The sequence below is a fragment of the Piliocolobus tephrosceles genome, chromosome 1, assembly GCF_002776525.5.
Source record: "Piliocolobus tephrosceles isolate RC106 chromosome 1, ASM277652v3, whole genome shotgun sequence".
Classification (NCBI taxonomy): Eukaryota; Metazoa; Chordata; class Mammalia; order Primates; family Cercopithecidae; genus Piliocolobus; species Piliocolobus tephrosceles.
This window is the reverse complement of record NC_045434.1, coordinates 170089922-170107926: the sequence shown is the minus strand read 5'-3', so window position 1 is coordinate 170107926 and position 18005 is coordinate 170089922. Positions and strand designations below refer to the sequence as shown.

Genomic DNA, 18005 nt, shown 5'->3' with positions numbered 1-18005 from the left:
GCCATAACCTAAGGTAAGGTGAGATTGCCTTATAACATTTTTTATACATAAAAAATACTGGTTGCATGCTGATATCTGCTGTACAATAGAATGTCATAGGATCCAGTGTATGAGGCTCTATTCTTCTATGGAGGGGTGTTACATAAACCCATTAGTGAAATTTAGGGAAGTTGCACCCAGACTAGGGAGGATGAAGAATGGAGCATCCACCTTTTGATAGAAATACACTTACACACCCACATACACACACAGAGAGAGAGAGAGAGAGAGAGAGGATGAGAAACAAAAACAGATGAGTACAAAATTGAGCCTAAGAAAAAGAACTGGAACCAATAAAAATTGGAACTAGCATTTATTGAGTATCTTCTATGGGCCAGTCTCTTTATCTCCAATCTGCACAACAACCAGCAAGGCAGGCAGGAGAAAACTGAGGTTCAAAAATGTTACATAACTTGCCCAGGGTCATAAAGCTATAGATGACAGAACTGGAACTGGTAGTGTCGGTATGCGTCTGACACCAAAGTCACTACACATTCTAGTATACCACCACTCTGTTAAAAAAGTGTATTTGGAAAATTTGGGGATCAGAGGATTTGGAGAATTATCTTTCCCTACTTCCCCTTTGACAGTCTTGTTTGTTTTTGGTTCTGACGTTTGCACCCTAGAGGCTGATTGGGATCAAATATGGGGCATCTGTAAACAGAATGATTCCATAGCCCCAACTGTGTAATAATTTCCTTCCTTCAGAGCCTTACTAGGATTCGGCTGGGATGAGGGGTGGAGGTGCGAGAGAAGAGGTTGGGACGGGGAGGGTGTTAGTAAAAGATGGGTGATTCTTTGCTTACCTTTAAGTTGTTTATGAATTTCAGGACAACCCGTTGGCTATTCTCTTCTCTGGCTGGGCATATGTATAGATATATATTTTCATTTTTGTTTTTGCGGGGGTGGTGGTTTAGGTGTTAGGGGTTTGGTTGGTATCTGTAGAAAATTTCTGTAATGATCTACACAGTAGATAAAAAAAAAGTTAAGGTCAAAGACAATTCCTTCGTCTGTTTTGGGAGAGGAGTGTGTGTATGTTTGAAAAAAAGGTTTGTTCTGGGTCACTCTTCTTTCATCCAGACGCATTAAAGGGATTAGAAGGGGGTCTCCCCGCCACCCCCGAAGCCGTGAGAGACAAACGAAGGGATTCCCTTACATTCCTGCTCTCAGGTGCGGGTCCGAGTGACGAGAACGTTCACGTACCTTCGGGAGAGAAGGAAAAGGTGCTTGGGTCTGGCGGGGGGCGGGGAACGTCAAGGGTTGGTGGGAACTGAGGGGCTTCCGGTTCCCGGGAAGTGGAGTCCCGGGCCGGCCGCGGGCCGCGGTCTGCGCAGGGAGCGCGGGGCCCTCGCCGCCCCCAGGCCGCGCTCCTTAGCGTTCCCTGCGGCTCGTGCCCGGCGCGGCCGCCGCAGTCCCGACGCCGTAGCCGGACGTGGGGTCCAGGGGGCGCTGTGGCCCAGCGGCGCCGGCGGCAGGAGCGGCCACCCGACGCTGGAGGCTTCGCTGAGGATCCCCGCCAGCTGCACCTCGGTCGTCCCGCCGCAGCCTTGCGCCCCCGGCCTGGCTCGGCGGCGCTCCTCCGGCATCCGCGTGGCTGCCGCGGCCCGGGCGCTGATGCGGCTGGGCGGGTGCCGGGCCTCAGCAGCTGTAGCAGTAGCAGCCGCAGCCGCAGCTACCGCAGCTCCTACAGGAGTGGGAGGTTTCGCGGCGGCGCCTGGGGCCGCGCCGGTGCCCTCCGGAGGAGGCTTTCGGCTCAGGGACGACCCCCCTGGCCATGCTGAAGCGGAGGCGGCCGCTGCTCGAGGTGAGTGTAGTGTGGCGCGGCGCGGTCCGGGGCTCGCCCGCCTCCCGCCGCCTGTGGGGGTCTTGGCGGCAGCCCTGGGGCCGGGCGGACGGGGCGTCCTGCCACTGCGGCCGCCTCCCCCACCCTGCGGTCCTGGGGCCTCAGCCCTTTTTGCCCGCGTCTCCCGGGAGGCTGAAGGCCGTGGGGGGGCGACTAGGCCCCGCGCCGTTGGGAAGCCCTCACCCCGGCCTCGGTTCCGGCGCGGCCCGGTGTGTGGAGCTGGGGGCCGGCAGGAGCACGGCCGCCTTTCGGGTTTGCACGGGCCCGGGCCGAGCGCAGCCTCTTAGCCCGGGCCCTGCACGTACATCCCAGAGGGAGGTAGATGACGCCTGTTTGCAAACAGCTTTGGCTTCCCCGCGTCCCATACCGAGTACCTCAGAATCCCGGTAGTGGCGGGGGAATGGGGAGGAGAAGAAGGCCAGGGTGAGAATTGGGGTGCAGAGAGTGCGGGACCAAGAGAGCCCGTGGTACTCCCAGAGTGTCATTCATGGATCTGACTTGCTCGAGAACAACCTTTTGCGTCTTATTTGAGGTGAAATTTCATCACCTGCCGGTTGCTCAGCCCGGCCTCCTTGTATTATATCTTGGCTCTAAGCGTGGTCTGCCTTGGAGAAAGCCCCATCGCATCTTTGCGATGCTAAGTTTTCTAGATAAACACAGTTATAAAAACGTCTTTTACAAAGGTCTGTCCCCCCCCCGCCCCCGCCTCCGCCAGAGGAAATATTTTTATGCTTCAGTGTTCGGTACAAAAATGTTCCACTTAAAGAGATCCAGATAATGGTTGGCAAGAGGATTTTAAGTCCTCTTTAAGTGCCAGCTACTCTAATAAATACCTGAAGGAAGTGGGACACATACTAAATTTTAGAAATAAAATGATTTGTTCTGATATTAATGTTGGAAAATGTTAGTACTTACAGTTTGATACCGTAAGATATTTATGTTTTGTGAGAAATGTGATTACAGGTTATTTCTGTTTTCCTGTTATGTATGTGAAAGTTATAAGACTTATAGGTACTTGCAGAACTTTTATAATCATGAAAAAATATGCTTATTGTAGAAAATTTGGAAAGTATAGAAAGGTACCGTATTGGCTCTTAATAAATAGTAATAGGAGAAATCACCCATAATCTCACAGATTGTAAACAGTACAGGTTTATAATGGGCTTGTACTGACAGTGATTTTTAAAATTATTTCTGTATATTAGGTTTGAAATTATCTGACTGCTCCATTTTACATTGCCATTTGTATAGGACCTATAAAAATGTTTTACAAGATTACATTGGAACCATAGTTGAATCAATTGAAACAGAAGAATATGGATAACTATCTAAAAGATCCCTAACTTAACTTTCTATGCAGCATGGGGTCTCCATGTAGGGAGAAAGTTTGGCATGGTACACGTTTTTGAAGATCTACTGTCTTACATGCTGTAGGCTTGCATTGTTTTTGTCAGATTTCTGTTCATTATTGGCTTGATTACCAGTTATTTTGGTAGGTTAATTTAGATTTTTAAAAGTCTAATTCAGGCAAAGTGTGATGGCTAGGCCTACTGGGGAGGCTGAATTGGGAGGACCCCTTGATCCTAGGAGTTCCAGTCCGGCCTGGGCAATGTAAGCAAGATGCCCCTCTCCAAGGCAGGTGGATCACGAGGTCAGAAGTTCGAGACCAGCCTGGCCAATATGGTGAAACCCTGTCTCTACTAAAAATAAAAAAATTAGCCGGGCGTTGTGGCATGCACCTGTAGCCCCAGCTACTCTGGAGGCTGAGGCATGAAATCATTTGAACCCGGCAGGCAGACATTGCAGTGAGCCAAGATTGGGCCACTGACTCCAACCTGGGCAACAGAGCGAGACTCCGTTCGAATACATTTCAAATTCGAACTGAGTTCGAATACAGTCGAATACAGTTCTCAGTGTGTCCCTAAAGACCACCAACATTAGAATCAGTTGAGAGCGCTTGTTATATATATAACATAGGTATTATATGTAATATGTGGATTCTTGGTCCCTTAAATTGAAATTGTAGGGATGACGATGGCCCAAAGAACTTTATTTTTATCAGTCTCCCTGATTCTTAGGCCTACTGAAGTTTGAGAATCACTGATACAGTAAATTTAAAATTAACTAAGCTTGCTGAGCCGAAGAAAGGTGTCTGTTTTCTAGCAAAATTACAAATCTGTAGTGGCAATAGTCATTTCTTTTTTTTTTCCCACTTCCTTGCAGCTCCAGCTCAAAGGATGTCATTTCTTGTAGTAAATAATCTTAGAAAGAAAAATGATATTTTGAGGGACAGCTGATCCAATCAGCAACCATTTACTGAGAGCCTCCTGTGATAGCTGTGGTGTGATAGAAGAACACCTCGTCATTTACTTTGGCACTTAATGGACACCAATGTCATTGTCTGTAAAATGCATATACTTCTGTTATTATGCTTACCTTGCAAGGCTTTTAGGATAAATACATCTGAAAAGGTATTATAATCTGTAAAATATTTTTATGCAGTTTTGGCTTTTAAGTGCCAGGTCCTGTTGTAGGTATTCTGGGAAACACAAAAATGACCAAGGGCTCTACTAAACTTGTCCTGTGGAAGCAGAATACCTTTAATTAACTGTTACAAGGTAGGTCAGACAAGTGTTGTAATTGAGTGGAAAGTACTAAATCTCTGTTTAAGGCGTCTGTGTCTCATCTTGCCCTTTAAGGATATTGATAATAATTTTTATATATGATTAATCCTTTCTCTTCCAATTCCTGATTCAGTGTTTTGTTTAAGGAAATAATTGTTTATTTTGCCTGGTGATAGTTCCTTATTAACTCCTTTAGAAAGGTAGAGTGAGTAGAGATGGTAATTCTTTCCTCTGTTGCTAAGCTACCACCACCGTTCATTCCATTCAGTAAACTTTTACTTGGCACCTTGTTAACGTGCTAGCCACAGACTAGTTGCAAGGCACAAAGCTTGTTTAAAAGATAATTGCCTGGATTTTAGCTTAAGTTCTTATGTTCCTAAAGGGATGGTGTATATGTGTGTTTTATGGTTGTTAATTGCATAATGTGGTACAGAGTATGGAGTCGGATGTGAGCAGGAATCCTTACTACACCTCTTAGAGCAATGTGACATTTAGATTCTGAGTTTCTTATGTACTATTGGAGTAACACTACCCCTCCCAGCAAAGTAGAACAGGTTCCATGAGATAAAAGTAACCGAAAACAATTAGCTCAGTGTTTGTCATGCAGGAGGTGCTCAATAAATGTACATTTCTTTCTTCCTTTTGGGAAAAACAAAAATCAGGCATTGGGATTTCTGCGTGACTTAAAACTTGGTGGCTTTATTTTTTTTAGACTAAGTCTACTTTTGGAATTCTTTGGAATTTTTTATGGAAAACAATTTCGATCTTAGTATATTTTCCATTTCAGTTTTAGCCAATAAATTAGTATTCCCTTTGTATAGGGTATACTTGTTGCATATTATTTATTTTCAGTGTTTTTTTCATTGATCTTTAATTTTACTTGTGTATACTTGACCTGCGTTATATAGAGCAACATTCTTGGTACAGTCAGACCTCTGTATCTGTGGGTCCTACCAACCAAGGCTCAAAAATATCCACACACGCACACACAAAAGTAATCATACAATAATAAAAATGATACAAATAAAAACCCAAGACAGTATAACAGTTGATTTGCATAACACTTACATTGTATTTGGCATTGTAAGTAATCTAGATATGATTTAAAGTATATAGGAGGATATGCATAGGTTATATGCGAATACTGTGCCATTTTATATAAGGGATTTGAACATCCACAGATTTTGGTATCCTGTGGGTTCCTGGAACCAGTCCTCCACAGACACAGAGAGACAACTGTATATAATAATCATTGGAAAATACATAGTTACAGGCACTGAATAGAAATAGTTCATATATTTAGTTTTCAAAAAACTCTCAATTTATTAAATTTACTTAATAACTGTTTTCAGAACATAGACTTTTCCTTTTTTTTTTGTTTTTTTTTTTTTTTTGAGACGGAGTCTCGCTCTGTCACCCAGGCTGGAGTGCTGTGGCCTGATCTCAGCTCACTGCAAGCTCCGCCTCCTGGGTTCACGCCATTCTCCTGCCTCAGCCTCCCGGGTAGCTGGGATTACAGGTGCCGCCACCTCGCCCGGCTAGTTTTTTTTGTAGTTTTTAGTAGAGACGGGGTTTCACCGTGTTAGCCAGTGTGGTCTCGATCTCCTGACCTCATGATCCGCCCGTCTCGGCCTCCCAAAGTGCTGGGATTACAGGCTTGAGCCACCGCGCCCGGCCCCGACTTTTCCTTATAAACTACAGTAGGCAAGAACTAGATTTAATAGCCTGTCAGTCTTATCTTATAACCTTGGACAAGTTTCTTAACCCTCTTTAAGTCTCAATTTACTTTTTTATAAAATGTAACTGATAATGGTCACCTTACAGGATTATTGTAAGTATTAAATGATATAATGGGGAAATCAGAGTTCAGTCCCATGAGTCCTGTTAAATCTGGACTCTGGAAGTGGAAAATATATTTCTCTTGAGTTTTGAAAAAAGAGCTTGAAAGATTGTTAATTTGTTTTTGTTTGTTTGTTTGTTTGTTTTTTGTTTTTTTTTTTGAGACAGAGTCTTGCTCTTTCGCCCAGGCTGGAGTGCAGTGGCATGATCTTGGCTCACGGCAAGCTCCACCTCCCGGGTTCACGCCATTCTCCTGCCTCAGCCTCCCAAGTAGCTGGGACTACAGGTGCCTGCCATCACACCTGGCTAATGTTTTTGTATTTTTAGTAGAGACGGAGTTTCACCGTGTTAGCCAGGATAGTCTCCATCTCCTGACCTCATGATTTGCCCGCCTCAGCCTCCCAAAGTGCTGGGATTACAGGCGTGAGCCACCAGGCCGGCCAGATTGTTAATTATTTATATAGTTTACTAATAATAAGTAAAATCAGCATGATCCAATTTTGAACTATTAGAGATTGCTAAATTAAGGAGGAACCAAGGTGTCAGTAGAATTAGTATTTGGTTATGGGGTTAGTAGAATACCTTGTGCTTTATAATGGTAAATTTTATTTAATAAAATAATGTGAAAAGTGCTGTTTTTACAGGTTGAGCATCCCTAATCCAAAAGTCTGAAATTCGAAATGCTCAAAGATCCAAAACTTTTTGAGCACTGACATCATGTCACAAGTGGAAAATTCCACGCCTAACCTCGTGTGATGGATCACAATCAGAATAGTCAAAACTTTGTTTCATGTACAAAATTATTAAAAAGAGTGTATAAAATTATCTTTAGGCTATGTGTATAAGGTATATATGAAACAAATGAATTTTGTGTTTAGATTGGTGTCACAATTCTAATCTGTCCCAAATGCTTCTGTCCCGAATGCTTCTGGTTCCAAGTATTTTAGATAAGGGATACTCAATGCATAAAGTATTTTCTGTTTTACAAATTAAGTAGTACTTACATTTTTCTTTTAAATTATGGTAAATAGCCCATTTACGGAACTGAAAAAGTTAGAACAGTATTATGTATTCACAGAGTTGTGCAAACATCACTGCTCTCTAATTTTAGAACATTTTAATCACTCCAAAAAGCAATTTGTAGCCATTAACAGTCACTCCCAGGATCTCCCTAATCCTCCTAGCCCTAGGCAATCACTACTTTCTGCCTCTATGGATTTGCTTATCTATTTAGGACATTTCATGTACGTGGAATCATACGATATATGACTGGTTTCTCTTACTTAGCATAATAGTTTTAGGGTTCAGTAGCAAGTGTCAATACTTCATTTCTTTTTATTGCTGAATAATATTCCATTGTATGGAAATACCACATTTTATTTATTCATCAGTTGGGGCTCTTTCTACTTTTTGGCTACTATAAATAATGTTGTTAACATTCATGTGCAAATGATTGTGTGGAAATATGCTTTCATTTCTCTTGGGTGTTTATAGGGATGGAATTCCTGGGCCAAATGGTAACTGTATGTTTAACCTTTCGAGAAACTATCAGATTGTTTTTACAAAGTAGCTGCACCTTTTTATATTCCCACCTGCATTGTATGAAGGTTCCAATTTCTTCACATCCTCACCAACACTTGTTATCTGTTTTTTTTATTATAACCATCCTAGTGAGTGTGAAGTGGTAATGTAAGGCTCTATTGGCGGTTCATAACTTTTTAATTTTTTTTTTTTTAAATAGAAGCAAGGTTTCATTATGTTGGCCAGGCTGGTCTGGAACTCCTAACCTCAAATGATCAACCCACAGCCTCCCAAAGTGCTGGGATTATAGGCATGAGCCACCATGCTCTTGGTTAATAACTTTTATTTACAGTCATTAGGTAAATTGTTGAAGCTTTTACTTGCAGATACATTGCCAGATTCTTTGATGATAAGGAATGTTTTTGGCATGAGGATAAAAGCTGTAGGCCAGGCACAGTGGCTTATGCCTGTAATCCCAGCACTTTGGGAGGCTGAGGTGGGCAGCCTCCCAAACTGAGAACTCTGAGATCAGGAGTTCAAGACCAGCCTGGCCAATATAGTGAAATCCCATCTCTCCTGAAAATACAAAAATTAGCCGGGCATGGTGGCAGATACCTGTAATCTCAGCTACTTGGGAGGCTGAGACAGGAGAATCGCTTGAACTGCGGAGGTGGAGGTTGCAGTGAGCCAAGACTGCACCATTGCACTCCAGCCTGGGCAAGAAGAGCGAAACTTCATCTCAAAAACAAACAAACAAACAAAAAATAGCTGTAAACTTTCTAGTTTCCTATTTAGTAAACAGTGAACTCTGGTGGATGGAACTGATTAGCCACATTGGGTGGTGATAGGAATGGTGCTGTGAGGACTTCAGCTATATAAAAGGCTGTCTTCTATTAATATGAATATTTCTTTCTTTCTTTCTTTTTTTCTTTTTGAGATGGAGTCTTGCTTTGTCACCCAGGCAGGAGTGCAGTGGCTCAGTCTTGGCTCACTGCAACCTCTGTCTCCCCAGTTCAAGCGATCCTCCCGCCTCAGCCTCCCTAGTAGCGGTGACTACAGGTGCGCGCTACCACGCCTGGCTAATTTTTGTATTTTTAGTAGTGACGGGCTTTCACCATGTTGGCCAGGCTGGTCTCGAACTGACCTCAAGTGATCCGCCTGCCTCGGCCTCCCAAAGTGCTGGGATTACAGGCGTGATCCACTGTGCCCAGCCTTAACATGAATTTTTTTGTTTTGTTTTGTTTTGTTTTGTTTTGAGATAGACTCTTGCTCTGTCGACCAGGCTAGAGTGCAGTGGCATGATCTCGACTCACTGTAACCTCTGCCTCGCAGGTGAAGCAGTTCTCCTGACCCAGCTCCCGGGTAGCTTTTACTACGGGCGCCTGTCACTATGCCCTGCTAATTTTTGTATTTTGAGTAGAGATGGGGTTTCGCTGTGCTGGCCACGCTGGTCTTGAACACCTGACCTTGTGATCCGCCTGCCTTGGACTCCCAAAGTGCTGGGATTACAGGCGAGCTACTGTGCCCAGGCAATATGAATATTTCTTAAGAAAAGGCAATTGTAATGCCTAAGTTTAGTTTTTCTTTAACTCTACTGAAGCATTTCTAAAAATTTACAGTCCAGTTTCATATTAACATTTCTAGGCAGTCAGGCATGACAGATTTTAAGACTCGCCATTACCTCTCGATGATACATAATTTTATATAAATACAAATGTGATTGTCTGTCTTATATGTAGAATATTACCCAATGTTTTGGTTACTCATTCAAGGTATTAAAGCCTCCCTATGAGGTTTTTTAGGACATAGTTCAAAGTCAGCAGTAATTACTTGCTAATGTTTCTAAAGTTTTTTCAAACCAGTTAGGAAATACTACAGGGAACCACTGTGTGAGTAAACAAAGTGCAAGTTTTAGACCTTCATTCTACATGCAGTGGATCTCCCACAGTATTTTCCTGCTTAAGTTCACTTTTAGAATCTATAGTGGTGATTTTTTTTTTTTTTAGATGGAGTCTTGCTCTGTCGCCTAGGCTGGAGTGCAGTGGCATGATCTCGGCTCACTGCAACTTCCGCCTCCTGGATTCAAGCAATTTTCTGCCTCAGCCTCCCTAGTAGCTGGGATTACAGGCACCCGCCACCATGTCCAGCTAATTTCTGTATTTTTAGTAGAGATGGGGTTTCACCATCTTGACCAGGCTGGTCTTGAACTCCTGACCTCGTGATCCACCTGCTTTGGCCTCCCGAAGTGCTGGGATTACAGGTGTGAGCCACCGTGCCCGGCCTATAGTGGTGATTTTGAGCTGAAATTCTTGTTCTGGTTTATTATACAATCCTTTAGTTCCTTTGGATGGCATAATTTCCATATAAAGTTAAAAAAACAGCAGTTCTGGAGCCTTTTTGGTAGGATTAATGAAAAAGTATGCATTTCTGTTTGCAATATGGTTTGGTTCTTTCCTAACCTTTAATGATTAAGGTTTGGTGTTTATCTGTGAGATTTCATTTTATTAAAATGAAGAAAGAGTAAATTGTACATGTTTTTATGATTTGTTTCATAGCCCAACAGAGTCTATATCAAAATTCTCTTTATTAAAATACGTTGACTGGATGTGGTGGCATGTGCCTGTAGTCCCAGTTACTTGGGAGGCTGAGGCAGGAAGATTGCCTGAACCCAGGAGTTCTGGGCTGTAGTGTGCTATGCCGATCGGTGTCTGCACTAAGTTTGGCATCAGTATGGTGACCTCCTGGGAGGGGGTGACCTCCTGGAAGTGGGAAACCACCAGGTTGCCTAAGGAGGGGTGAACTGACCCAGGATGGGAATGGAGCAGCTCAAAACTCCCATCCTGATCAGTAGTGGGATCATGTCTGAGAATAGCCACTGCACTCTACTCCAGCCTGAGCAACATAGTGAGACCTCATCTCTGAATAAGTAGATAGATAGATAGATAGATAGATAGATAGATAAATAGATAGATAGGGCTGGGCACGGTGGCTTATGCCTGTAATCCCAATGCTTTGGGAGGCCGAGGTGGATGGATCGCTTGAGGTCAGGAATTCAAGATCAGCCTGGCCAATATTGTGAAACCCGGTTTCTACTAAAAATACAAAAATTGGCTGGGCGTGGTGGTGGGCCCCTGTAGTTCCAGCTACTCAGGAGGCTGAGGCAGAAGAATCACTTGAACCTGGGAACCCAGAGTGGAGGCTGCCGTGAGCCGAGATCGTGCCACAGCACTCCAGCCTGGGCAACAGGGGAACTTTAGTCTCCATTTTTCATTTTCAATTGAGCAGGAGAAACAATCCCTAAAAGGTAATTAAAATAAAACACTGCCAGTTTGAAACTTGAACTTCACAATACATCATGTAGGCCTTTTTGTGATTCTGGTGATAATTGTCCCTTTTTTTTTTTTTTTTTTTGTAGTAGTAGCTGAGGTAAATTATTTTTGAAGTTATTGTGAGGTCACTCTTGGAAATTTCTGCTCAATGTTTAAAAAGCAAGGTTGAGATTCTTTAACCTGGCATATAGCCGTCATGATTTGGTTCCAAACTGATCATTCCTCACCGCTATTTTTGCATCCGGTTCTTCCATGATTCCAGGTTTATGGAGATTTTCTTGATTCTTTTACTTTGTATTACTTTTTGTGTAATATAAAAGCCTTCCTTGTAGTGTGCCATCTTTCTGGTAAGTATTTCACATATGTTATTTCTAACTCTTACTAAGGCTATTATAAGATCATTGTATTATTATGCGTTTTACAGCTGAGGAAACTGAGGCTTGGAGAGTTTTATTGATTTTCCTAAGCTTAAGCCCACATCCATGATTCAAACTTATATATCAAACATATATATCTCTGACTGGAAAGTCCACACTCTTTTTTCATCCTGTGAATCTTGTCATGTGTCTATGTGTATATGTATTTTTTTTTAGATGGAGTCTCGCTCTGTCACCTAGGCTGGAGTGCAGTGGTGTGGTCTCGGCTCACTGCAGCCTCCGCCTCCTGGATTCAAGCAATTCTCCTGCCTCAGCCTCCTGAGTAGCTGGGATTACAGACACCCACCACTATACCTGGCTAATTTTTTGTATTTTTAGTAGAGATGCGGTTTCACCATGTTGGTCAGGTTGGTCTTGAACTCCTGACATCAAGTGATCCGCCCGCCTCGGCTTCCCAAAGTGCTAGGATTAGAGGCATGAGCCACCGCTCCAGGCCCATCCAGGATTTCTAAAGCATGTTCCCTAGGAGCAAGGAAATGTTCTTCAGTCAAATAAGTTTGGGTTTTCAGCTTACTATATCCCTCAGGTAGAAGTTTGCAAATGCACATTAGTATTCTAAAGACTAAGGAGTAGAAGAAACTTGTTTAACTTTGTTCAGCTATGTATTACCCCAGTTTTTTCTGAGATGGAGTTTTGCTCTTGTTGCCCAGGCTGGAGTGCAGTGGTGCCATCTTGGCTAACTGGAACCTCCGCCTTCCAGATTCAAACAATTCTCCTGCCTCAGGCTCCTGAGTAGCTGGGATTACAGGCATGCACCACCATGTCTGGCTAATTTTTGTATTTTTAGTAGAGATGGGATTTCACCATGTTGGCCAGGCTGGTCTCAAACTCCTGACCTCAGGTGATCCACCTGCCTCGGCCTCTCAAAGTACTAGGATTACAGGCATGAGCCACTGTGCCTGGCTGTATTACCCAAACTTATTTGGTTGTGGAACCCCTTTTTTCCACATAGGACTTAGTAATTAACACCTTTTACTGATGTAGGTCAACTTTTATCTGTTTTTTAAAGTCTCACCCTCACCATATCCAAGACTATTTGAACTCTTAGATGATAGGTCCTGATTACTTCCTGAAGGTGCTCGTTCTGCACATTATTAGAATTTTAGCAGTATTATTTCTTTTTATATTTAGCCAAAAATCTAGCTTTTCCTCTAGTGTATATCCTTTTGCTCTTTTACTCTTTAAAATTACACGGAATAATCACTGTTAATATCTAAAGATGACAAGACAATATCCTGTCTCCCCTAGCATAGTGATTAAATTACAGGCTCCAGAGTCAAACTGGGTTCAAATTTAATTCTCCTTTCACTTTGTGATCTTGGGCAAATTAATAACTTCTTTGTGCCTCAGTTTTCTCACCTGTAAAATGGGACTAACAATAATACATCAGTGGGTTAAATGAAGTGATACACATAAAGAGCTAATTACGTAGTATATTGGTTCAAGTCTCCTGGGAAGGAGACGTTGAAATGGATATAGTAGCGCAAGAGGTTTTATGGAGTGGAATGCCTGTGAAAGGAAATGGGGAGAAAGCAGAATTGGCTAGGGAGAGCCTCAATCTGTGATGCAGATCTGAAAAAATCTCCGTCAACCTAACTGGGAACTTCAGAGCACATATTGCCTGTTAGAGGAGTCCTGCATGGGCAGAAATGGCCAGATTTTAGTACACCCACCATGTTTAGTCCCCAGCTAGAGCTGCCCAAGGAGAGCATGGTCATGACTGGGAAGCTGAGATGAATTCTGGACACGCTGCAGCTGGAGGCTGTTAGCTATCCAAACTCCTTGTACCTGAATGGCAATTCTTTTTTGAAGGAAGTGACTGCTACAGTCCATTTCTTGTGATGCACAGATCCATGTCTTCACAGTTCCTGAGAGCAGCACCTCCAAGGGAGGAAATGTAGAAAGACATTAGTGGGACAGGCAGGCTTCAGGCTCATCACTGTAGCTGGTCTCAGAGCCACAAGGTTCTAGAGCCATCTCCACTATGTAGTCTAAATTGCCCTTGCCCTCAGCTATCATTTCTGCTGGTGTTGGTTGTTTACCTAGTGGTATGACCCAAACCCTCATTTCTGAGAGTCTGAGAACCATACCTTTCTCAGACTGGAGTGATTGCGTTTGTCCATTCATAGTCACAACTGGGCAGGGAGCATTAAGTGGTATCCTAGGGGATCATCTGAGTCCCACACATGTTCCTTCTTGTTCCCTTTGTGTAACAGCAGCCCTACTTCCTCCTGAGGATGAGGGTTAATTAATCTTGCCAAGATGGGCATTCCTCTTACTGCTTTCTAGTCCTTGGACACAAGGAACACCCAATATTCAAGCTGCAGCTGTAACTTGTAGTTCATTGTGACCTTTGACTGTGTCTCCTGGCAAAAGTGTGCCCGCTTGGGTACCAGGACTTCTAACGCCATAGAGCCCCCACATTGCAGAGATAGGAAGCACAAAGTAGATCATTGGGAATGATGGCAGGGGCTGTTTCTCTTTTCAGTTCTTGGTTCTCAGACCCATGTATTCTTCTTACTGGGAACCTAGCTCTAAATCAGTGCATGTACTGCATACAAGAGGGTAGCACACCATTTTTGTCTCTGAGCTAATACATAAGCTGTACCTTCAGCAGGCCATTCCAATACTCTGTAAGACTGGGTCCTTTTGTATGGAGCTGTTACGGATATAACTACTGGAGCTCATGGTTATGGGCCTACTGCCACAAATCTTTTGTGAAGTGATTTGCTTGGCTGGATTCCATGTCTGTTGATTAAGCACTGTGTAAGTCCGTGTTTAGTGGTACTGGCTAGGTCTCTGTGGACAGGAAAGGCAAATCTATACCTGGAATAAGTGTCTAATCCTGTAAAGATCAATCATTGGCCCATCCAAGATGGAAGAGGCACAGTGTAGTCAGCTTGCCACTTGATAGTCTGTTGGTCTGCCTGAGGCATAATGCTATATGGGGGCTTGATGTTGGTCTTTGTTGCTCATAGGTTGGATGTTCAGAGTTGGCCTTGGTAAATGGGAGTCCATGTCTCCTTCTCTGCTTCCATCTCTATTTCTGCCACAGTGACCTCTCCATTTATGTCCCCATCTTGCCACCTCTGGGTGACCGACGTCAGCTAGTTGAGTCATTTTGTCTCCTTGGCTGTTCATTGGCTCTTCTGTATTGGATACTTTCTGGTGGGTGTTAACACATGAAACAAAGATTTTCATATGTTTCATCCACTCCCATATGTTCATTCATTTGCCTTCACTCATACCTCTTGCCCATGTCCTTCTCCTTAAAGGCCTTTAACCAGTTGGCCAGTCTATTTGCCATTGCCCATAAGTTTATATATTCTCACCCCAGGCCACTTTCCTTTCTGCATAAAATTCATAACCAGGTGCACTACTCAAAGTTCTATCTGTTAAGAAGATATTCCCTTTTCATTGTCAAGGTCATACCTAAGTGTAGCTATAATGAACTTGTTTTTTTCAGTTTGCATTCACATACGGAGCTGACCTACTTATAAGCAAAACTTTGGCTTTTTTCTCCTTCTTAAGTGGGTCATGTAGGATACACCAAACAGCTATAGATGTGACCTGAGGAAGGGGTGCTTGTGTGGTGGGTGCCAGGGAAGTCTTGGCTGCCCACTTATAGCAGTCTCCTTGTGCCCTTTGATTTTGTTTCATTTTGATCCTTGATATGCCATTCCTATCTTATAATGGATTGCTGCTGTGCTCACGTGGCTTTATGACCTGGTGAGTCTAGTGAATGCAGCTTATTATGGAAAGTCTGGACACATGGTGCCCAGTGATGAAGCATTCTATCTCTTAACAGGACACAGTTGCACACCAGAACCTGTTTTTCTAATAGCATGGCTTTCCTGCAGAACTCTAGGGGCCTGCATTTTGATTCTCTTCCTTGCTATAAACTCTACACTACATCTTTTCTCACCATTGGTACTTTGAACAGCATATGTATTGCTTGCACTACAGCCTGGACTTGCTGCAGAGTTGTTGCCCCTACTCAAAACTGGCAGCCTTTCATGTCAACCAGTATACGGGCCACAGCGGTATTCCTGTGTATAGAATGTGTTACTTCTAGAATCTAAAGGAGCCTACTAGACATTGTGTTTCCTTTTTTGTAGTCGGGGATGCAAGATGCAGCAATTTGTCTTTTGCTTTGGAGGGATGTGTTGGCATGATTGCGACCAGTGGACTCTTAAAACTTCACTGAAATGATAGATGCCTGAATATTTGTAGGGTTTTTCTTTACCCTCTTTGGAACACATGTCCCTCACCAAGCCCTTCACTATGCTACCCACCTCTTGCTCATCTTACAAGATCAACATGTATCACTGATGTAATGGATCTATGTGCTGTTTTGAGTCCAGATCTCTGCAGACTGTATTATGATAGAGTGAAGTTAACAGCCTCGAAGCAAAACCATGAATGCATTTTATTGTTTGTTCCACATGAAAGTGAACGGTTTCTGATCCTCTTTTCTGATTAGGATAGAAAGGAACTCATTTGCCATACAAATGGCTGCATGCCATGTACCCAAAGCTATATTTATCTGCTGTAACAAACATACTGCATCTAGCATGGCAATGTGGTCATGGTTGCTACTTGTTTGAGTTTGTGGTATATCCAGCTGGTTCCTGTAGGGGCCAGACTTTTGAATTAAATAGATATATTTAGGTACTACTGCCCTTGAATCTTTGAGATCCTTAAAGGTGACACTAATCGTTGCCATTCCCTTTACCTCTCCCCGGTACACAATTTCGGTTTTGATTATACCCAGGGGATGGGTATTTTCCTTTCTCCACTTTATAGTTGCCTGAGTAAATGGCCATAGGTTCCTTTGAGGATGGACTTGGGAGTAATTTTACATATGTATATATGAGTCTAGATCTGAAAACTGGCCCAGGTTCAGGAACTGGGAAAGGGATGGTAGGTTTTTATTGGTGCAATCACCTTCAGCCTCCTGCTTATCCAATTCTTGCCTTGTTTTGATTATATACATTAAGCAGCAATGATTTTGACTACCTGTTTTTTTCCTTATGGCATCATATTCTGTTTTTTTCCTTTTTTGCTTTTCTTTTTTTTTTTTTGAGATAGAGTCTTACTCTGTTGCCCAGGCAACAGAGTACAGTGGTGTGGTCTTGGCTCACTGCAACCTCCACCTCCCGGGTTCAAGTGATTCTCCTGCCTCAGCCTCCTGAGTTGTTGGGATGACAGGTGCCCACCACCTCACCCAGCTAATTTTTGTATTTTCAGTAGAGACGGGGTTTTCATTATGTTGGCCAGACTGGTCTTGAACTCCTGACCTTAGGTGATCCACCCACGTCAGCCTCCCAGAGTATGCTGGGATTACAGGCATGAGCCACCATGCCCAACGTGCACCATATTCTCTTAACTATCTCCATAGCTCCCTGAAAGTTAAGTCTTATTGGCTGTCTTTCGACATGAATCATAATGGCAACGGTTCACTAGCTTCTGGTGTTTAAGTGCCACCACCTGTCCCCTATTGCTCTCAATGAGCCTTTCCTTTAGAGGAGTGCCACCACTGAGCTTCTTAGTGATGCTGGTGCCTCTCTCATCAGTATATTCCTGATGGCTTTGATGAATGGTCTTCTCTCCTCACATGGTATACACAACTCTATCATATCCACTTTCCTAAGCCTTTTAATCCTGTCCACTGCTCTCTGCTATGTCAATTCAGTCATTTCACCCTCAATTAGTTTGGGCCATCATTTTCTCCAGACTCCTAGGAGCCACCCTGACAGCAAGTTTACACCATCTCCCAGGTCCCTGCCACAGTGTTATTTCTCATATCCTGAGACAGCCCCCCTTTCAACCAGTAAACGTGACCTTAGTCTAATGTCCCTTCTTTCTTGATTAAGCACCTTGAAAATCTAGTACTGTGGTTTATGCCAGTCCTGCTCGTTTACTTACACTGGCTAATTCTTGCCATTCTTTTGGGAATTATAGTCTCCGTTCTCCCTTATCAGGTCCAAGATGTCCTTGGCAGGGTTAGCACTAGCTATTATCATGGCATCCAAGAATGCAGATAGGGACAGATCCTTAGGGAGCCCCTGTGTTGCCTTGCACGTGACAGACCTCTGAAGTGTGCTTCTGCACAGCAGGGAGTGCTAACTCATCCCTGAGTTCAAAGGATTTGGAAATGACAATCTTTGGGGGCAACCATCTATCCCTAACCTGTCTATCAGGCCTCTGGGTTTTCTAAACCAGGATCCTGACCTTGGCATAACAAGCCTGCCTTGGCTGAGCATTCAGTCATCGTGAAGCAGTGGTCTGTAGCCATCCAGAGTTTGTTCTTCATCTTTTACTGCCTTCCATGGTAGGTGATAAGGACCTGTTTGTGAGCTATCAAAGAGCC

General features: G+C 43.4%; 1 protein-coding gene across 3 annotated transcripts in view; it reads left to right on the top strand.

The window, feature by feature from the left end:
- Nucleotides 1-1437: 1437 nt before the first annotated feature.
- ZFYVE9 (zinc finger FYVE-type containing 9) overlaps nucleotides 1438-18005 on the top strand; it is a 202745-nt gene continuing 186177 nt past the window's right edge. For 2 of the 3 annotated variants that reach the window (XM_023188602.1, XM_023188610.2), the window contains exon 1: nucleotides 1438-1843. The gene's annotated coding sequence lies outside the window, so the exon portion shown is untranslated. The remainder of the gene's footprint in view (nucleotides 1844-18005) is intronic. The other variant, XM_023188617.2, reaches the window with a different exon arrangement.